This window comes from Syngnathus floridae, chromosome 3, assembly GCF_059516105.1.
Source record: "Syngnathus floridae isolate MCC-2025c chromosome 3, RoL_Sflo_1.0, whole genome shotgun sequence".
In the NCBI taxonomy this organism is placed as follows: Eukaryota; Metazoa; Chordata; class Actinopteri; order Syngnathiformes; family Syngnathidae; genus Syngnathus; species Syngnathus floridae.
In genome coordinates this window covers 1,384,877-1,403,695 of record NC_142415.1, presented here as the reverse complement: position 1 = coordinate 1,403,695, position 18,819 = coordinate 1,384,877, and the positions used below count along the sequence as shown (strand labels likewise).

The 18,819-nt window shown below is 43.9% G+C and overlaps 1 pseudogene; it reads left to right on the top strand.

The window, feature by feature from the left end:
• The first annotated feature begins 6,510 nt into the window (after positions 1–6,510).
• Positions 6,511–12,548, top strand: LOC148400062 (uncharacterized; annotated as a pseudogene).
• Positions 12,549–18,819: the final 6,271 nt, after the last annotated feature.

The window sequence follows — 18,819 nt, the reverse complement described above, 5'->3', positions numbered from 1 at the left end:
TTATCTGAGCCTTGAAAAACACTCAGCTTGTTTCAGTAAACTAAATCACAAGTATGGGGAAGACTGCTGATCTGACTGCTGTCCAGACGACCATCATTGACACCCTCCATCAGGAGGGTAAGACACAAAAATAAATTTCTCAAAGAGCAGGCTGTTCAGAGTGCAGTTTCAAAGCACATCCACAAAAAGTCTGTTGTAAGGGGGAAATGTGGCAGGAAACACTGCACAACCAAGAGAGATGACCACAGCCTTAGCAGCACTGTGAAGAAGAGTCGCTTCCAGAATTTGGGCGAGATTCAGACAGTGGACTGAAGCTGGAGTCCAGATATCAAAAGCCACTGTTCACAGACGTATCCGGGAACTGGGCTACAATAGCCTTATTATATTATATTATTGTATTCCCATGGTCAAGCCACTTCTGAACTCAAGACAACGGAAGAAGCGTCTGACTTGGGCTATGGACAAGAAGCACTGGATAGTTCCAGAGTGGTCCAAAGTCTTCTTTTCAGACGAAATCAAGTGTTTCATCAAGTCCAGAGTAAATGCAGCTGTGTACCAAGAGATTTTAGAGCGCTACATTCCGTCTGCTGAAAAGCTCTATGGAGATGATGATTTAATTTTCCAGCATGGTCTGGCATCTGCCCACAGTGCCAAAACCACCAGTAAATGGTGTACTGACCATGGCATTACTGTCCTCGATTGGCCTGCCAATTCGCCTGACCTGAACCCCACAGAGAATTTGTGGGGTATTGTGAAGAAGAAGCTGAAAGACACCAGACCCAACAATGCAAATGAGCTAAAGGCCGCTATTGAAGCATCCTGGGTATCCATAACACCTCAGCAATGCCACAGGCTGATTGCCTCCATGCTACGCCGCATTGGTTGCAGTAATCCGTGCAAAAGGATTCCCAACCAAGTACTGAGTGCATTAATGGACATTTTCAAATGTTTGATTTTGTTTTGTTGTCATAAATCATTTTTTTTACTTGGTCTGAGGAAATATTCTAATATTTTGAGATAGGATATTTGAGTTTTCTTAAGATGTATGCCATAATCAGCAATATCAAAATAATAAAAGGCTTGCAATACTTCAGTTGATTTGTAATGAATCCAGAATGTATGACATTTTTGTTTTTTAATTGCATTACAAAAAATAAAGAACTTTATCACAATATTCTAATTTTCTGAGACAGTCCTGTAGCTCCCCGGCTGCTCCAGGTGGGACAGTGCAGCATGGAGGGCTGTAGCTAATGCGTCCTCTGTGGATCTATTAGCCCTGTAGGCAAACTGGTGGGGGTCAAAACCTCGGAGCAGGAGTGATATGATGTGACCTTGGACGAGCTTTTCAAAGCACTTCATTATGCGACTGGCCGGTAGTCATTAAGGCTGGTGATATGGCATTTCTTGGGCAGGGGGACTATAGTGGAGGATTTTAAACAGGATGGGACAGTGGACTGGGTAAGGGACTGGTTGAAGATCTTGGTGAAGACCCTAGCCAGCTGATCTGCGCAGTCCTTCAGGACACGCCCAGTGACGCCGTCAGGACCCGCAGCCTTCCTCGGGTTGATGGTCCGCAGCGTGTGCCTCACCTTGTGCTCCTCCACTGTGAGGGTGAAGCTGCTGTGGACTGTGGGATGTGATGTTGCCACTTCAGGTGGCTCGGACTCGAACCAGGCAAAGAAGGTGTTAAGGTCCTCTGCCAGTGAGGCCTCCCCTTCAGCAGCTCCAATGGTGGTCCTGTAGTTCGTAGGATGCTGGACTCCCTGCCACACCTCCCTGTTGTTGATGCTGTCTAGGTGATCCTCAATCCTCCTCTTTTAGTCCAGCTGGGCCTCTCTGATGCCTCTCCTCAGGTTGGCTCTGGCTGCGCTGTAGAGAGCCCTGTCCTCAGACCTGAGGGACAGGGTGGTGTCCCTCTCCTCCAGCAGCCGAAGGACCCCCCGGGTCATCCAGGGCTTCTGGTTGGGGTATATCCGTATACGTTTGTCCACCGTGACAGTGTCTGTGCAGTGCTTGATATAACACAGAACACTGTCTGTGAACACGTTGAGGTCCCGGTGTTCGAAGATGTCCCAGTTAGTCCTGTCAAAGCAGTCCTGCAACTGCTGAGAGGCGTCATCAGGCCATTTTTTAACAGTTTTAGTGATGCAGGGGACAAGCACAGCTCTTCACAGGACAAGAGCCATACGGTTGGTGTAGTATACACAGTTGCAGAGCCTAAAAAAATAAAAAATAAAAATTTGGGATTGAAAGAACAAAGACAAGATGGACGCATTTGAGAGTGGCGGTTGGTCCAGCCCTGAATCATCATCATGAGAATCTAAGAGGAGAGGCTGCGAAAGAGTCACATGAAGTCAAACTGGACACCTTGCTAAAGACTGCTGAAGCATTACAAAGGTGGAGTTTGGGACAAAGGTGGAGTTTGGGACAAAAGGGATGGAAGCATGTTTGGGTGCTGGGGCCGACATAACTGAGGAGTTTTGATAAAAAAAGGGAATAATAAGGCTGCCAATTGACACTGAAACGGGGATAAAAACCAAATACATTGATATGGACAGTGAGGATACACAAATAATAACAAATCATATGACATTAATGGATAGAAATTTAATCATTTGAATCATGGAATTTTATAATTGGACCAGTGAACATTTGGATTCGGGCAACAGGAGTCTGAATTGCTAAACTTAATACACCTTTACCAAAATGACATTGAAAATGCTGAAGCATTACAAAGTTGGTGGAGTTTGGGACAAAAGGGATGGAAGCATGTTTGGGTGCTGGGGCCGACATAACTGAGGAGTTTTGATAAAAAAAGGAAATAATAAGGCTGCCAATTGACACTGAAATGGGGATAAAAACCAAATACATTGATATGGACAGTGAGGATACACAAATAATAACAAATCATATGACATTGATGGATAGAAATTTAATCATTTGAATCATGGAATTTTATAATTGGACCAGTAAACATTTGGATTTGGGCAACAGGAGTTTGAATTGCTAAACTTAATATACCTTTACCAAAATGACAGAAATTGATTACACATCACTTGCGACCTGCCTGCTCGTGTTACCTGCCTATTTAAACCCTGCCCGAGCGTCGTTCATTGTCGGTGTCTACTGTTGCGTCCTGTCTGTGTCTGCACCTGTTGTTACTGTCCTGCTCATCCATTCCCCCGGTCCCGTGTGGAGGCTCAAGGTCAGAACCCTGTTTCTGAATCTGTTCTGAGTGGACTTCTGTTACCTGCTCACTGTCCGTGAGCCTCTTTCCCACCTGTGTCTGTGTTTACCTGCCCCCCTTCTCTTCCATAAACCCTGGTCCAAGCAGCATTTGGTCACCCTGCTCCACTCATTCCTGACAGAAGACATCGACCGGGAGAAACACACGAGCAGGGTTTAAATAAACAATGTAACATGAGGGAGCAGGTGACAGTCATTACGGTGATGAAAGGCGTGTGGCTGAGACAAGTTGCCAGCTGAGCGTCCTGTGGCTCGGCACGTGACAAATGGTTAAAGTGATTTGAAGTTGGGGTTATGTGATCACAGCAGAGGATAACATTCCTCTCACCTGAAAATATTTAGATACTATAGCAGCAAGATTGATCAAGGCTAATTTTAGACTAAAGGCCCATTTCAAGATTGTGACCAGACGTGCCGGTACCAGCATTGACCATCAAGACTTTGAACCAAAACTGTGTATGACAACAACTCTGGACTGACCTCACAGTGTGACGAAATTCATGTGATGGAATGTGTAACGACTTACCCTGTTTTAATGTTTTACCTGATTGTATTACAGCCCGTAACCGCAACCCAGGGAGCAGATAGTGCTTTATTTGATCAAGCGAGCGTGGACAGAGGTGTAATTTCCCTTCCTGGTTCCTTACAATACCGGCAAGACGAAGGAGATGATTGTGAGCTTCGGGAGGGCAGCACCCCACTTCACTCCGGTGAACATCCAGAGATCGGACATTGAGGTAGTGGAGAACTACAAATTCCTGAGTGTTCACCTTAACAAAAAACTGGACTGGACTGATTACACCCACGCCCTGTACAAGAAGGGCCAGAGTCGCCTCCACCTGCTGAGGAGACTGAGGTCCTTTGATCTGTGCAGAGCTCTCCTCAGGACCTTCTATGCCTCTGTGGTGGCCTCTGCCATCCTCTATGCCAGTGGTTCTCAACCTGGGTTTGATCGAACCCTAGGGGTTCGGTGAGTCGGTCTCAGTGGTTCGGCAGAGCCTCCACTGAGGAGGTCCGAACAAACCTGATTTATTGTGTAAATTCTGATTTGCTAGTATGTAATTTGTTGTGAGTTCATGCATTGTGTTGATTTTGTTATTTGAACAAGGGGATGTTCATGCACGGCTTATTTTGTGGATCAGTAAAAAACATCGATGTCTTGAATTTCAAAAAAAAAAAAATATTTTTCACTAAAGAGGGGTTCGGTGAATGCACATATGAAACTGGTGGGGTTCGGTACCTCCAACAAGGTTAAGAACCACTGCTCTACACTGTGGCCCGCTGGGGTGGGGACAGTAAAGACCGGGACAGGGGGAAACTGAATAAGATGGTCAGGAGAGCGAGCTCTGTCCTGGGCTGTCCCCTGGACTCCATTGAGGTTGTGGATGACAGGAGGACGTTGATTAAGCTGAAATCCATCGTGGACAACACCTTTCACCCCCTCCATGACATTGTGCGGTCCCTGAGCAGATCCTTTAGCAGCAGACAATTACACCCACGGAGTAGGAAGATATGGTCCCGCAGGTCCTTCATTCCCTCTGCTGTCAGACTTTACAACAGGGGTCACCAACCTTTCTTAAACCGAGAGCTACTTCCTGGGTACTGATTAAGGCAAAGGGCTACCAGTCTGACACACATTTCTGAAATAGCCAATTTGCTCAATCTGGCTTTCACTGTGTGTTACTATTGTCATTTCCAGTTCACATGTAAGTGTGATTTTAACAAGAATAGCGAAAATACAGTCAAACCTTGGTTTTCGACCACAATTCGTTCCAGAAGGCAGTTCAAGAAGCGAATCAATCGAATTCCGAATCTATTTTTCCCATTACAAATAATGGAAACATTTTTAATTCGTTTCAAGACAAAAAAACCCCGCCTTTTTTAAAGCAATTTTCATTTGCACATATTTGTCCGATCGCACAACTGCAGCGCACCGCCGAACGCGCAACCGTGGCGCGTCGCCGTCCGCGCAACTGCACCGCGCTGCTCGCATTATTGTGACAGAGCCGTCGCTGAAATTTAGAAAATGTTTTTTAAAGTCCTGATGTACTTTACAAAATTTAAGTGGACCTCAGTGCGCAGGGAGCTTAATTTGGTCCGATCGCGCAACTGCAGCGCGCCGGGCGCTCACTGTCGCATTGCTTTAAGAGCGTCTTTGTGTTTTAGGATGGCTTTACTGCTCCCACTTGCTTTCTTTGGAGGAATGATTAGGGGTTAATACAATCCTCAAAGTAACGAAAATACAATAACTACGGATCCGGGTCGTGCGGTCGGGTTTTCTTGGCTCCTCCCGGCTCATCTCGCGAGGTTCGACCTCCGAATTTTGTTTGACAACCAAAGCAAAAAAATCTTGAATTTTTTGTTCGAATTCCGATTTGTTCGAGAACCGGGACGTTCGAAAACCGAGGTTTGACTGTAAAATAAATAGATGCAGCTCACTGACAAGTGCCGCTATTTGAACTAATTTTAGAAAAGTCCTGCGGGCGACTCATGCGGTCCTCACCGGCGACCTGGTGCCCGCGGGCACCGTGTTGGTGACCCCTGCTTTACAACATGTGTGGCACCTGATAACAATTGTGTTTCGTCTCTACTAGCGGCACTTGTCTTTATCTTTGTCTGTAATTTATCCTTTTTGATATTTTGGCACTTGTTTTCTTGCACTCGTATGCGCTGCTGTGACAAGTAAATTTCCCCGCTGTGGGATGAATAAAGTTCTATCATCATCATCATCATCATCATCATCATCATCATCATCATCATCATCATCATTATCTTCGCCAAACACACAAATCAAGCGGGACGCCATGCCACCAAAAAAGAACACGGCACAGATGGGGGAGATTGATGATATTAAAAGATTGCTGGATATGCTGATGGAGGAAGTTTCTGCTCTTAGACGACAACAGAAAATCACCATGAGCCTGGTGGAGGAAGTAAAAGCCTTGAGACTATAAATCACCAAGAAGGACAAGCGGATTAACTTGCTGGAGAATCGGGTGGCCGATCTGGAGCAATACACCAGAATGAACGACATTATTATCACCGGCTTGGAAACAAAACCTCGTTCATATGCACGAGCAGTGATGACGCGGAACCAAGAGGAGCTGAGTGAGGAGGACGCAACATCCGTTGAACTCCAGGTGATCGACTTTTTCAGCTCAAAAGGAATTGAGTTAGACAGGGGCACCATCGAGGCCTGTCATCCGCTTGCAAGAAGAAATATTAAAACAAAACCAGCAATTATAGTGCGGTTTGCAAGCAGGCAACACAAATACGAGCTATTTAAACCTGGGAGACGGCTGAAGGGATCAGACGTATACCTTAACGAGAATCTGATAAAGAAAAATGCAGATATTGCAAGAATGAAAGAATCAGTTAAGGAAACAGAAGAAAATACAATCTAAATGGACTTCAAACTGCAAAGTATATATCAAACTAATCGGAACACCAGAACAAGCCAAAGTACTAGTCATCAAGGAGCTGGAGGAGCTGAGCAAATACCAATAAAACACACAACACTAAGGTAAACACAAACCACATTCATGACAACCCCTGATAACAAAAACCCCTTAGGACTAGAAATCTTTGTATATACAGAACATAAATCACAGGACATGGAATATGATATTGATCCAGATAACAACCTAGTCAATGATATAGTGAACAGCCGCATTTACTACACAGATGAGCACTACAATTCAACTTTCCAATCAAAGCATAACATATCAATCATCCACTAGAAGCTTGTATGCCAACTTCCATAACATTAAAGAGTATCTGAAACTGTTTAAGAACCCATCCAACATCATAGCAATCTCAGAGACACGGCTAAACACTGACAGAGGTATGGATTTTGAGATGGAGGGTTATGAACTAAATCATATCAATAGAGAGAGAATAAGAGTGGAGGTGTGGCAATAAAAGTGGACAAAGGACTGAAGTATAAGGTGGTGGAGAGTATGACATCAGATGTTGATAATCTGGTGGAATGTATCACAGTGGAAATTTGTATGGAAAGAACAAAAAATAGAATTGTGAGCTGTGTATACAGAACTCCAGCAACAAGTATTGATATTTTTGAAAACTGGATGGAAAACATGGTATCAATGTCATTGCAGAAGACTTTGTTTACCTGTGGGGATTATAATATAGATCTATTAAATCTAAAAATGTGTGGACTTTTTGTATTTTTGCTTCGGCGGTACACCACTACAGCCGACAGGACCTCGTAGACATCGGCTATCGACACAAGACTGCTGTCTCGAGGGACTTTCAATACAGCCACAACATCCTGGATGAACTAGCAAGACCGCCGGACTCCCCGTGGATTGTTGTCGGGACTGGAAACCGGCGCAGGCGAAGGAGGGAGAGGAAGCACAAGCGAGGCCACAGGTTCGGCCTCTTGCTAAAGCTAAAGAACCGACCGACCGCAGAAGCCACCCCTCCTGAGCCTGTATCTCACCAACGCCAGATCCCTCACCCACATGACGGAAGATCTGGGACTACACCTTGCGGGAAATTGCTACGTTCGTGACTGCTGCCCCCTCATCATCATGGAGACCTGGCTGAACCCGAAGATCCCTGATGCTAGCATGCAGCTAGCAGGCTGTTCTCTGTACTGCTGGGATTGGACTAAGGACTCCGGCAAAATTAGAGGTGGGGGGCTCTGTATCTACGTGCATGAGGACTGGTGCAACAACAGCGGCATCATAAAGAAGCACTGCCCCACCAACATTGAGTACATGTCTGTTAGATGCCGGCCTTATTTTCTACCGAGAGAGATAACAGTGGCGATCATCACTGCTGTTTACATCCCACCAAATGCTAACGCTAGCGCGGCGCTCTCTCTCCTGCTGAACACCATCAATGAACAGCAGCGGGCTCACCCCGATGGGCCAATCTGAAGACTGTACTGCCGCAGTTTCACAAGCACGCTAAGTGCCCAACAAGAGGGGAAAGGACTTTAGACCACGTGTACTCCAACATCAAGCACGAGTACAGAGCCATGCCCTGCCCCCACCTCGGTCAGTCAGACCATCTCTCCCTGCTACTCATCCCCGCATACACCCCTCTCAGACGCAGATCCAGGCCCACCATAAGGACTGGAACAACTTGGCCGGGAAATGCACTCAGCCAACTCCAGGACTGCCTTCAAAACATGGACTGGGACATATTTCACCACCAAGACCTGGCTATGTTCACAGGGACAGTTTTGGACTACATCAGGTTTTTTATGGGAACTGTATCCGTGGACAAAACCATCCGGGTCTTTCCCAACCAGAAACCCTGGATGACAAGCCAGGTCCGCTCACTACTCAGGGCCCGCGACTCTGCCTTCAGGTCAAGCGACAGAGCCCTTTACAGCTCAACTTGTGCTGACCCGAAGAAAGAGATTTAAAAAGCCAAAGCGGACTACATGAGGAAGATGGAGTCCCACCTCGCCAGCAACAGACCACGAGAGGTGTGGCAGGGCATCCAGACCATTACAAACTTCAGGGGCTGTGATGTGACGTCAGACCCAAGTGAGTCGCTGGGAGAGGAGCTTAATTGCTTCTTTGCCCGCTTTGAATCACCACAAACTCACTCACCTGCTCTAGCCCTGCCCCCACCCCATCCACATCAGATCCCAGTACCCTTCCACACTGTAGAGGAGCACACTGTGAGGCTTGAGCTCCAGGCAGTAAATCCCAGGAAGGCTCCCGGTCCAGACGGAGTACCTGGCAAAGTGCTCAGAGCCTGCGCACACCAGCTGTCCCAGATATTCTGCAGGATCTTCAACCTCTCGCTGGCCCAAGCAGTTATCCCCACCTGCCTGAAGTCAGCCACAATAATGCCCATACTGAAAAAGTTACCCACAACCAGCCTCAACGACTACCGCCCTGTTGCCCTCACCCCGGTAATAATGAAGTGTTTTGAGAGACTGGCTCTTCAGCACATCAAGGACTGCCTCCCCCCCACACACTCGACCCCCACCAGTTTGCATACCGGGCGAACAGATCCACGGAGGACGCCATCACCACCTGGAACAGCAGCAGAACTATGCGAAAATGCTCTTTGTGGACTACAGCTTGGCTTTCAACACAATCATCCCGGACATTCTGGTCACAAACCTGGACACTCTGGGCCTCCCCCCTCTCACATGCACCTGGATTAAGGATATCTTGACCAACAGGCCCCAGACTGTGAGACTTGGCCCCCACCTTTCCTCTACACACACACTGAGCACTGGTTCACCACAGAGCTGCGTGCTGAGCCCCCTCATATACTGCCTCTATACCTACGACTGCAGTCCGGCCCACTGCGACATGATTGTCACATTTGCTGATGACACCACAGTAGTCGGGCTGATCTCGAATGGTCACGAGACAGCCTATAGCAGCCATGTCCAAAGTCTGGCCCCTGGGCCAAATCCGGCCCCCGGTCAGATTTCATTACGCCCACAGCTTCGGTCTTATAATATATTATTTATGGCCTGCCTGCACTGTCAAACTGAATTAAAAAATCATGAAACTTGAAACTGTAATTCCTCCTATTGTGGCAGCACCACCCCTCTCTGCTCATTTCTGCCATAGCGACTGCAAAAAATACGAGGAAAGTTGACATTGAGGGCCGTCGCTTTCAAGAGAAATGGGAATTACGATACTTCACTGAAAATCAAGGCAATTGTGTTCATTTGTAATTTGTAAGAAATTTGTCTTGTTTAATGATTTCAACCGAAAGAGACACTATCAGACTAAACATGCTGACACATACGACAAGCTAACAGGGAGTGACCGCGCTGATAAAGTGAAGCAGCTCCAAGTTGAAGTGGCATCACAACAGTGATTCTTCACGCAGGGCTGCGAGTCAAAAATAATTATTATTAAAGCAAGCTACGAATTGGCCATGTTAATACTGTTGATGTTATGAATTTGTAGACATGACACAAACTATTATTTTCTGAAAGATATTGTAAATGACAAGACCAAAATTCACTTGTTTTAAGTTTTAATAATAAGACAACTTTGCATTACTTATAACTCCCGTTTAAAATGTTCATGAGGCAAAATTCATTTTAAACTCATGTAAATTTAAGGTATTTAATACAGTTTGTTCAATGTTATCTGACTCTTCAGATATGAATGAAAGGCAGAATTCTTGTTTTTAGAGTTGTTCACATCTGTCTGAGTGGCTTATATTTGGTTATTTTGTCATTTAAAAAAAAAAGACCAGGGCTGTGGACTCGGTCGGATTTTTGCACCGAGTCCGAGTCTGAGTCCGGCCTCTTGACCACCGAGTCCGAGTCAGTGTCTGAGTCCGAGTCCCGTTGTCCATTTTTTCTGTTAATTCATCTGACTGCTTAATCTTTATTCAAGGCTAATTTAGATCAAAATCAAAGTAATGATATAAGCTAGGTGACATAATCATCCTTGACATTGGTACATAATGTAATAATTAGCCTAAGTGCAACTCAACGTGGCCGCATTGATCGTAAGCAGGGCTGTGGACAGTATTCCTACGCGCATTCTCAGCAGCATGATGAAAATAAAATTGAACGTATTTTTTTTTATTGTCGGACTCAGTGGACTCGGTCAAAATCAGCACCGAGTCCGGCAAAAATGACCGAGTCCGTCCGAGTCCCCGAGTCCGAGTCCGAGTCCACAGCCCTGAAAAAGACAATTGGGACAATGAAATTAGTTTCATAACAGTGTGTATTTGCATGAAATCTTTGAAGTTAAAAAATGTCCTGAAAAAATTATTGGCCCCGGGCCCCTTCACTTTATCAAATCTGGCCCTCCTTGCAAAACGTTTGGACACCGCTGGCCTATAGGGAGGAGGTCCAGAAGCTCACGACCTGGTGCTCGGTAAATAACCTGGCTCTGAACACCACGAAGACAAGGGAGAAAAGGGATCCCCTCCCCTCTACATCAAGAGCGAGAGTGTGGAGAGGGTCCACGACATCAGATTCCTGGGAGTCAAGATCTCCGATGACCTCTCCTGGACACACAACACCTCAGCTGTCATCAAGAAGGCTCAGCAGTATCTACACTTCCTGAGAGTCCTCAGGGAGAACAGTATGGACCGGAAGCTTCTGCTGGCCTTTTACCGCTCCTCCATTGAGAGCCTGCTGACGTACTACCTGACCACCTGGTACGGGAGGTGCACTGCTGCAGATAGAGGGAGGCTACAGAGGACAGTCAAAGCAGCGCAGAGGATCGTCAGCTGCCTTCTCCCCTGCCTGGCGGACATATACAACACCTGGTGCGTCAGCAGAGCTTGCAATATCATCAAGGGCAACACATATCCAGCCTCACAGCTATTTGAGCTGCTTCCTTCTGGCAGGCGCTACAGATGCATCAGCACAAGGACTACCAGACTGAAAAACATTTTCTTCCCGAAAGCCATCACCACACTGAACTCTGAGAGGAAACAACACCAGCTATAATACGTTACCAATGCACCTTTATACTAATACTGTCACTGCTGCTGTCAACACTAAGTGCAATAACTATTTATTATTTACTTCCTGTACATACCTCATTCATGTTTATATAAATAGCCACATGGTATGTACTGTAAATAAGATTCTTTCACTTTTATTCTCTATGCTCCCTTTATACCTCTTAATTTTTGTAATGTTAATTTTTTGCGATTTCTTTTTTTATTCTTATAGCACTGGAAAGGGAGAAGCTCTCCAATTTCGTTGTACAATTGCAATGTAAAATGACCATAAAGGGCATTCTATTCTATTCTATTCTATTCTATTCTATTCTATTCTATTCTATTCTATTCTATTCTATTCTATTCTATTCTATTCTATTCTAAAAAAAGCATAAAATGACAGAAAATATCTTATATGCAATGTACAGTATGGACTTATACCCCAAAATCACCAAACCTAGTAGAATTACTTCTCATTGTGCTACATTAATAGATAACATATTTACAAATAGTATGGAAAACAATACAGAAAGTGGGCTTTTATATAATGACATCAGTGACCATTTGCCTGTAATTATTGTATTTCACTGTAACCACCCAAGGACATAAATCAGTTGAAATACAAATGTATAAGAACGGACGAAAACATACAAATATTTAAGAGTGAATTGTTGAAACAGGACTGGAATGGACTTTATGAGGAAGGAGATATTGACATAGCATACAGTAGATTTATAAATATCTTGAAAACATTATATGATAGAACCTGTCCTGTACAGAAATACAGGGTTGGACAAAAAGTGGCAAACAGCCCATGGGTCACTAAAGGATTAAAAAATGCTTGCAAAAAAAAAAGTACACGCTGTATAAACAATTCATAAAAAAATGAACTATAGGGGAAGAAATTAAATCTAAAAAATATAAAAATAAATTAACCAGCATTATGAATAAATTAACCAGCATTATGAGGACATGTAGGAAGGAATATTGTAATAAAACATTAGATAGTAATAAACAATAATATGAAGGGGATGTGGAAGGTACTAAACAGTGTTATTAGGAATAGAGCTAAAAACAAAAACACAAGCTACCCTTATTATTATATCGAAAATGACCGATCAATAAACAATATGAAAGAGGTGGTAAATGGATTTAATATTTTTTTTTGTAAATGTAGGACCAGAGCTGGCAGGAAAAATACAGGATCCAGACAGACTCGGGGGAATGGAGGCTGCTCAATGGGAGAGAAATGCTAAATCTATATTTCTTGGTGCAGTTAGCACAAAAGAAGTAATAGAGATTGTAATGAGAAGTGAAAGCAAAACTGTTAGAGTGGTGCTCACTCTAACTTATTTGCAAGAATCACACGGGAGACAGTATGCCCTTTGAGCACTTGCAAGTGGAGAATTCGTTCGTCACAGTGCATACAGCGATGTTCGAACAAAGTCTGACTTTGGATTCTTGCAAGAGCATATTTATCTAGAGAAGCAGGGTGGGGGTGAGAGTGGACAAGTTTGATGAACCCCTGGCCTCTGATCAAATCAGAGCAGGGGGTGTTTTACGATGTTGTGTAAACAGAACAACTTACATTGCTTCCTCTGCAGCTGATCAATCAGTAAAGAGGATGCAAGCACTATTATACAAGGTTGTGGAAACAGAAACTAATGGAGCATTATAGATAACTAACTAAGCAAGAATGTTTCCACACCATTTGGAAAGTTTCAACAACTGAATGGTTAAACTTTCCAGAGTCAAGGAAAAGTGAAAGGTTTAAACAAAGTTTATAATTCTAGTCTACATTCCAACATAATTGTACGATCAAAATAATCTATCAATCCTAACATTTCCCTCCTGTTTATCATATGATTATGCCACCCCGATCGACAAAAATAAGCAAGAAAATATAATAAAGATAGAAAAATAAAAATAAAATAAACACAGAAACAATACACCATTGTATCCATCACGTGGGAGGCATTTTCAACGGTCAAATCAACAAGTTTCTGTAAAACACGTTCAGCTAATCAGCATTATCGCAATCTTCTTTCTGTAGCGCACTAAAATCATCACATTCGACATGCCTGAGATGTTGTATTCGCAGTTCAGCTACGGTAGGAGACACAGATCTTGATACAGCTGACTTCAAACATGAGATAACACAGGTTGTAAATGAGCACGACAATCACAGAAGTCACAAGTTTCAACAGCAGTTGCCACCAGGCGCCAGAGAATAGCCATGAATGAAATCCCATTGATGTGGGACTTTGTCCTTTGACATGGCCCGATGTAAATTCTTCTGTGAGTTCATGGCGTTGTTAATGTGAGTGTCATTATCTCCTGGAATGTATGTGCAACAGGAAGTCCGTATAATGTGGCACACACCACTTGCGCTGCAGTCATTAAGTCCAGAACCATCCTGTTTTGAAAGACCATTAGTCCAATAGCCTGAATCTCTCTGTTTTGTCCATCAGCGAGAGATTCACAAAAGATTGTAAATAGTTCAGAGTCTCTTTTAGGAGTGATTTTTTTTCTCCACTTCCTGATCCAAGGAAAAAGCGCATGAACCATTTTGTCATACTTTATGGCTGTCGGGGACATTAGTACCCCAGACGGGGCCACGTGGTTCAAAGGTTGCAACAGCCTTGCGTCGACGTCCAGAAGTTGTGTGCCGTCGTCAGTTGATGATGTTGTATCTTGTGGTGTGGTCTGTTACCCACACTGGTGCACACACTCCTGTCCAGTTGGCAGGCAGCATCGCATAAACCTTCTGACCACAAAGCCACCAGCCATTCTGAATGAAGTAGGTCCTGTTCGATGGTGCAGCCATGTTGGTAGGAGAGCCCTATCCTGGCACTCAGCCGTGATGGCCAAAGCTCCCATCCAGTTTCCTCCTGGAGAGAAGTCATTACAGCATTCGTGGGTTTCATTTTCTTGGATGAAACACGTGCAGTTCACTCCAGGTAGCCTTTTAGTTTAGGCAACTTGTGGCATCTTTCGTCCTTCAACAGTCACATTGAGATTGATCCAAAAGAGTTTGATCACAGGTTTCTATCTGTGAGTCCAGGGCGGTAGGAGTAGCATCATTGACTGTGACAGCACGGTGTTGAAATCCAACTCCTCCCTTAGAGGCCATGCATTTCGCTTCAGTGACAGTCATTGCTCTGGCCTCCAGGTTAACTTGCGTGGAGGTAGGGGGGGAGTTTGGAACACACATAGCATCCCTCCTGTGTGTGGGATCTCACAGTGAACTTTACACACCGGTACCAAGTGTTGGTTTCGTATGGGTTTTCTGGGGTCCCATGACCAGTTCTCAAAGTTCTCATCATGTGACCATCTTTTTCCTCGGTTGACATTGTCAATCGGTCTATTCAGATGAGCCCATAGACCATAGCACGCTCCAACCACAATGCAGCAGAGGATCCACCTGGCATGTGGAGTCCCCCTTGCTACTAAGTTGGCAGAGACACCGGTATATCCCATTGCCTGTCAGAGTGGGGATCGTTGAATTCTTCACCAATATTGAGACGCCCCACCCTAAACGATGAGGCCCCTTTGTAGTCAGGCTTTCCCACCACTCCAAAAATGGGGTCCAGCACGCTCTGTAACTTGCAGTGGCTGAGGTGAATCCAGCTGGGCCTTTCAGCAATTTTCAGTGCAGTGGGGGTAGTCAGCAATACTTGGAATGGTCCCTCACACCGTGGCTGGCCCAGTTTGTCCTTTTTGACGACCCTTATGTCGTCCCAGTCTCCTGGCTTGGCGCGGTTGTTGACCTGTGGGGAAGAAAGATCAGGCGTCAGTAAATTTGCATTTGACACATCTTTCAGTTTGAGTGCTCTGATCCTGCTATCTGCCAATGACTGTTCTTGTCTGCTTTTTGCAAATCTTGTATCATTCACCAGTCAATTTTATTGCCCTTTTGAACTGTTTGCAAGAAGAGTCTGAGCACTTCTTAATGATTCCTCCTCACAAAGACCATTTATGACAGGGGCTATCCCATCTATTGCCAAATGTTTTAAAGGAGATTCTCTGATCTTGGTTGGATTTGGACAGGGGGAATGGACATTAAGTCCTGTAGCAGATGGTTCCTTTGCCCACCTCCTTATCAGTCAAACAAATGTTGAAATTGAAACAAATGCATAAGCGCGTTCCCTTCCAACAGCTACACCACTTCCTCATAGCTTCTTTAGTCACTTTTCAAGCATCTTCCAATTGCTTACAGCAAAAGTTTAAAAGTTTGATAAAACTTTAACTGAACGGTATTGAAGGAATGGGGTCGAAATACAAAAAGTCCTGCCTAGCTACAAAAACAGATATGCTCAAACCTCATTGAATAAAGTAAATAAGCAGACAAGTATATTCACATATTAAATAAATAAAAGAAACATTTTAAGCATATAATTATACCTACACACCAAATCAATAAAGACATAACTAGACATTTTTGATAAGTGGTAATGAGAAAGGTTTTTATAACTTTATGATCTGATTTATATTTCTGAGCACTTTGAAATAACAAATGATTTTGGATATATTGCCTGAATAGCTTAATGACCCATAAGGAACTGTGTAATGCATGCCTGATGTTTTTTCTCTAAATCATGGACACGGCCAGAGTCGTCTTGACCGTTCAGTACTTGATTATATCTTGTGTTAATGCTAGACGCCAGTTTTTGATTACTACTGAACGCCCTGCACAGAGGGAAATATTTTGCCTAACAAAGAAAAGATATGGTTGAAAGCATGATTAAACTAAGAATATGATGACGTAAGCAAGTACATGGAGATCAAAAGAACAAACTTTGTATAGTCAGGGAACAGTAATAGATTAATGATGTCACAGCCAAAAGCTCACATAATTTCGTACAAAATGACAAAATTGAAAGAATGATGAAAGAATTAGGTGAGACAGTGTATGTGCAAGAATGGAGGAGAATGTTTACAGGAAGGTCACTTGGAGATAAAACCAGCAGGTACCAGAGGGAGACAGCCCAGCCAAAGATGATCGTCAAGGCTGAAAGACGAAAAGGAAAACAACAGCCCCCACACATCCAATCGCCCATAATCAGCACCCAACCCCACGGAACCAGCTCTCACCGAACCAGCACCCACTCCCATGGAATCAGACTCTCCTGCGAACTTGCCCCGCCCCAAAGACTCATCACCCATCAAACTCGGCCTACACTGGCATGTGCAACTGAATATAAGCTAACCAAAGAACCTTGAACATTGCCTTTTCTGAATGGAGACTTTCCGCTCTTGAAAGGCCCAGCGCTGTATTGTACTTTCCTGAAAACAGAGCTTTCTTGACAAGAATTGTGATTGAAATCAACCAACCTGTGTAAGTCTAATTTCTGCTTCAGTGTCTTAGCATTTTCCTAAATCTGAAGAAATCAAACGAGCACGCAGTGAGTAAACTGGATAACAGGTGATTGGCAATGGCTTTTGCCGTGAGGCACAGATAGCGCACTCCCTAAATTGTGGACAAAATCCAACAGTATGACGCCAAATCTATTAGAGAATCCATATGTCGTAATGTGTTGTATTATTACTATCTCTCACTATCTGTCCTACTCCCTCCCTCCTTCTGAGGCTTGGCGACGCCCATGCCTCACACCTTGACCAACTTTTTGGGAGGATGTGTTCTTTACTACATATGATTCCATCATCATTTAATTTGACTTTCTTTCCAAAACGCTTTTCAGTTTCCCAGTTCACACATCTTCTGCATGTGTTACTGGTTCTCCAGGTTTTTTTCCCTATTATTTCTCTCTAGTTAATTATCAATCCAAAAGCAACTTTTTTTTTCTTAGCATTTAACTTGCTCAAAATCACTCTTCCTTCAAAGTTGTTCTAATAATTTTCCATGGTAGCCTCCAACAACTTCAACCATTAAATCTGTATTTTTCTTTCATCCAGTCAATCATTCATCCTTGCTCATTTGCATCTCACACACAATCTCCAAAAGCAGTCTTTCCATCACATTGGTCTCAATTTATCCAAGCTCTCCACACAACATTCATATATTCTCAACTCACATTCCTTATCCTAATATTTTCCTTTTATTTCTCTTAAATGTAGCATTACAATGTCTCAAATTCATAATTTTGCTTCATCCAATTCCTGAAAGCATGTTCTCTCTTTCTTTTGAATTTGTCATCTGGGCGAGACACTAATGGGCACTAGTGTGAACCAGTTTCTGCCCACTTTTTTATTTTATCTTTGCACACATGATTAGCCAATTTCATCACTTTAACACATAGGCACACACATGCACAGCTCTCTCGCGTGAGGGCAGGGGCCCGGCACCAATGATTCGTCACAGGCTGGCCATTTCCTGCAGTCGACCATGAAGCCAATTCCCACCCACACATGCGAGGACAGCACATTCCAATTCTCTATTTATCTTTTAGAAGCAATTTGCATTTCTTTACCACTTGATTTGCAAATTTTAACTTTAGTGTGCACACAATTTGATTCCTGGTCATTTGTCATTCTATATTCTGATATTGAATCTAAACCAAAAGTAACATGTTTTTCTTTTAATGCGCTCAGAATATCTCATGCTGTATGGACATCTACTATTTCTTCCTCTGTAGGAAAATGAGAGGTCAAAGGGAAGGAAGCTAGTAATGCTGAAAATTTGGCAATTCCTCTGCCTCTTCCTCTACCCTTTGATTGGTTTTGTTTTTTTCTATAACACTATTTTGACCAGTGTCCACGGTTCCCACAACTCCAACAGTTGTCTGAATCTGATGGGGGTTTTGAATTGAATGGTGGCCTGCGACCTTGTTGGCCTCTACCTCTTCCTCTGCCCCGTTGGGAACTTTGGAAGAAGACTGTTGTATCTTCAGCTAGATCATTATCATCATCATCTAGATGAAATACATCAGAAATTTTGCCTGTCTTGATCACTTTGATCTTTCTTTGATCACTTTGTCAGCGGCCCACTGCATGGTTGGTGTAACACTAGCAGTGTCCACTTCCACCAAGTGTTTCCTCACCCAGTTGCCTATTTCAGGGCGGAAACCAGTGAGGAGCGCTTTTTTAAGTTGTTGCTGATGAGCACTCTCAGCTGCATCATTAAATGGGAATGCACTGTGCACCCTGAATTATTTTTCAAAGCTTAATTGTATGGCGGCCTCATCACTTTTT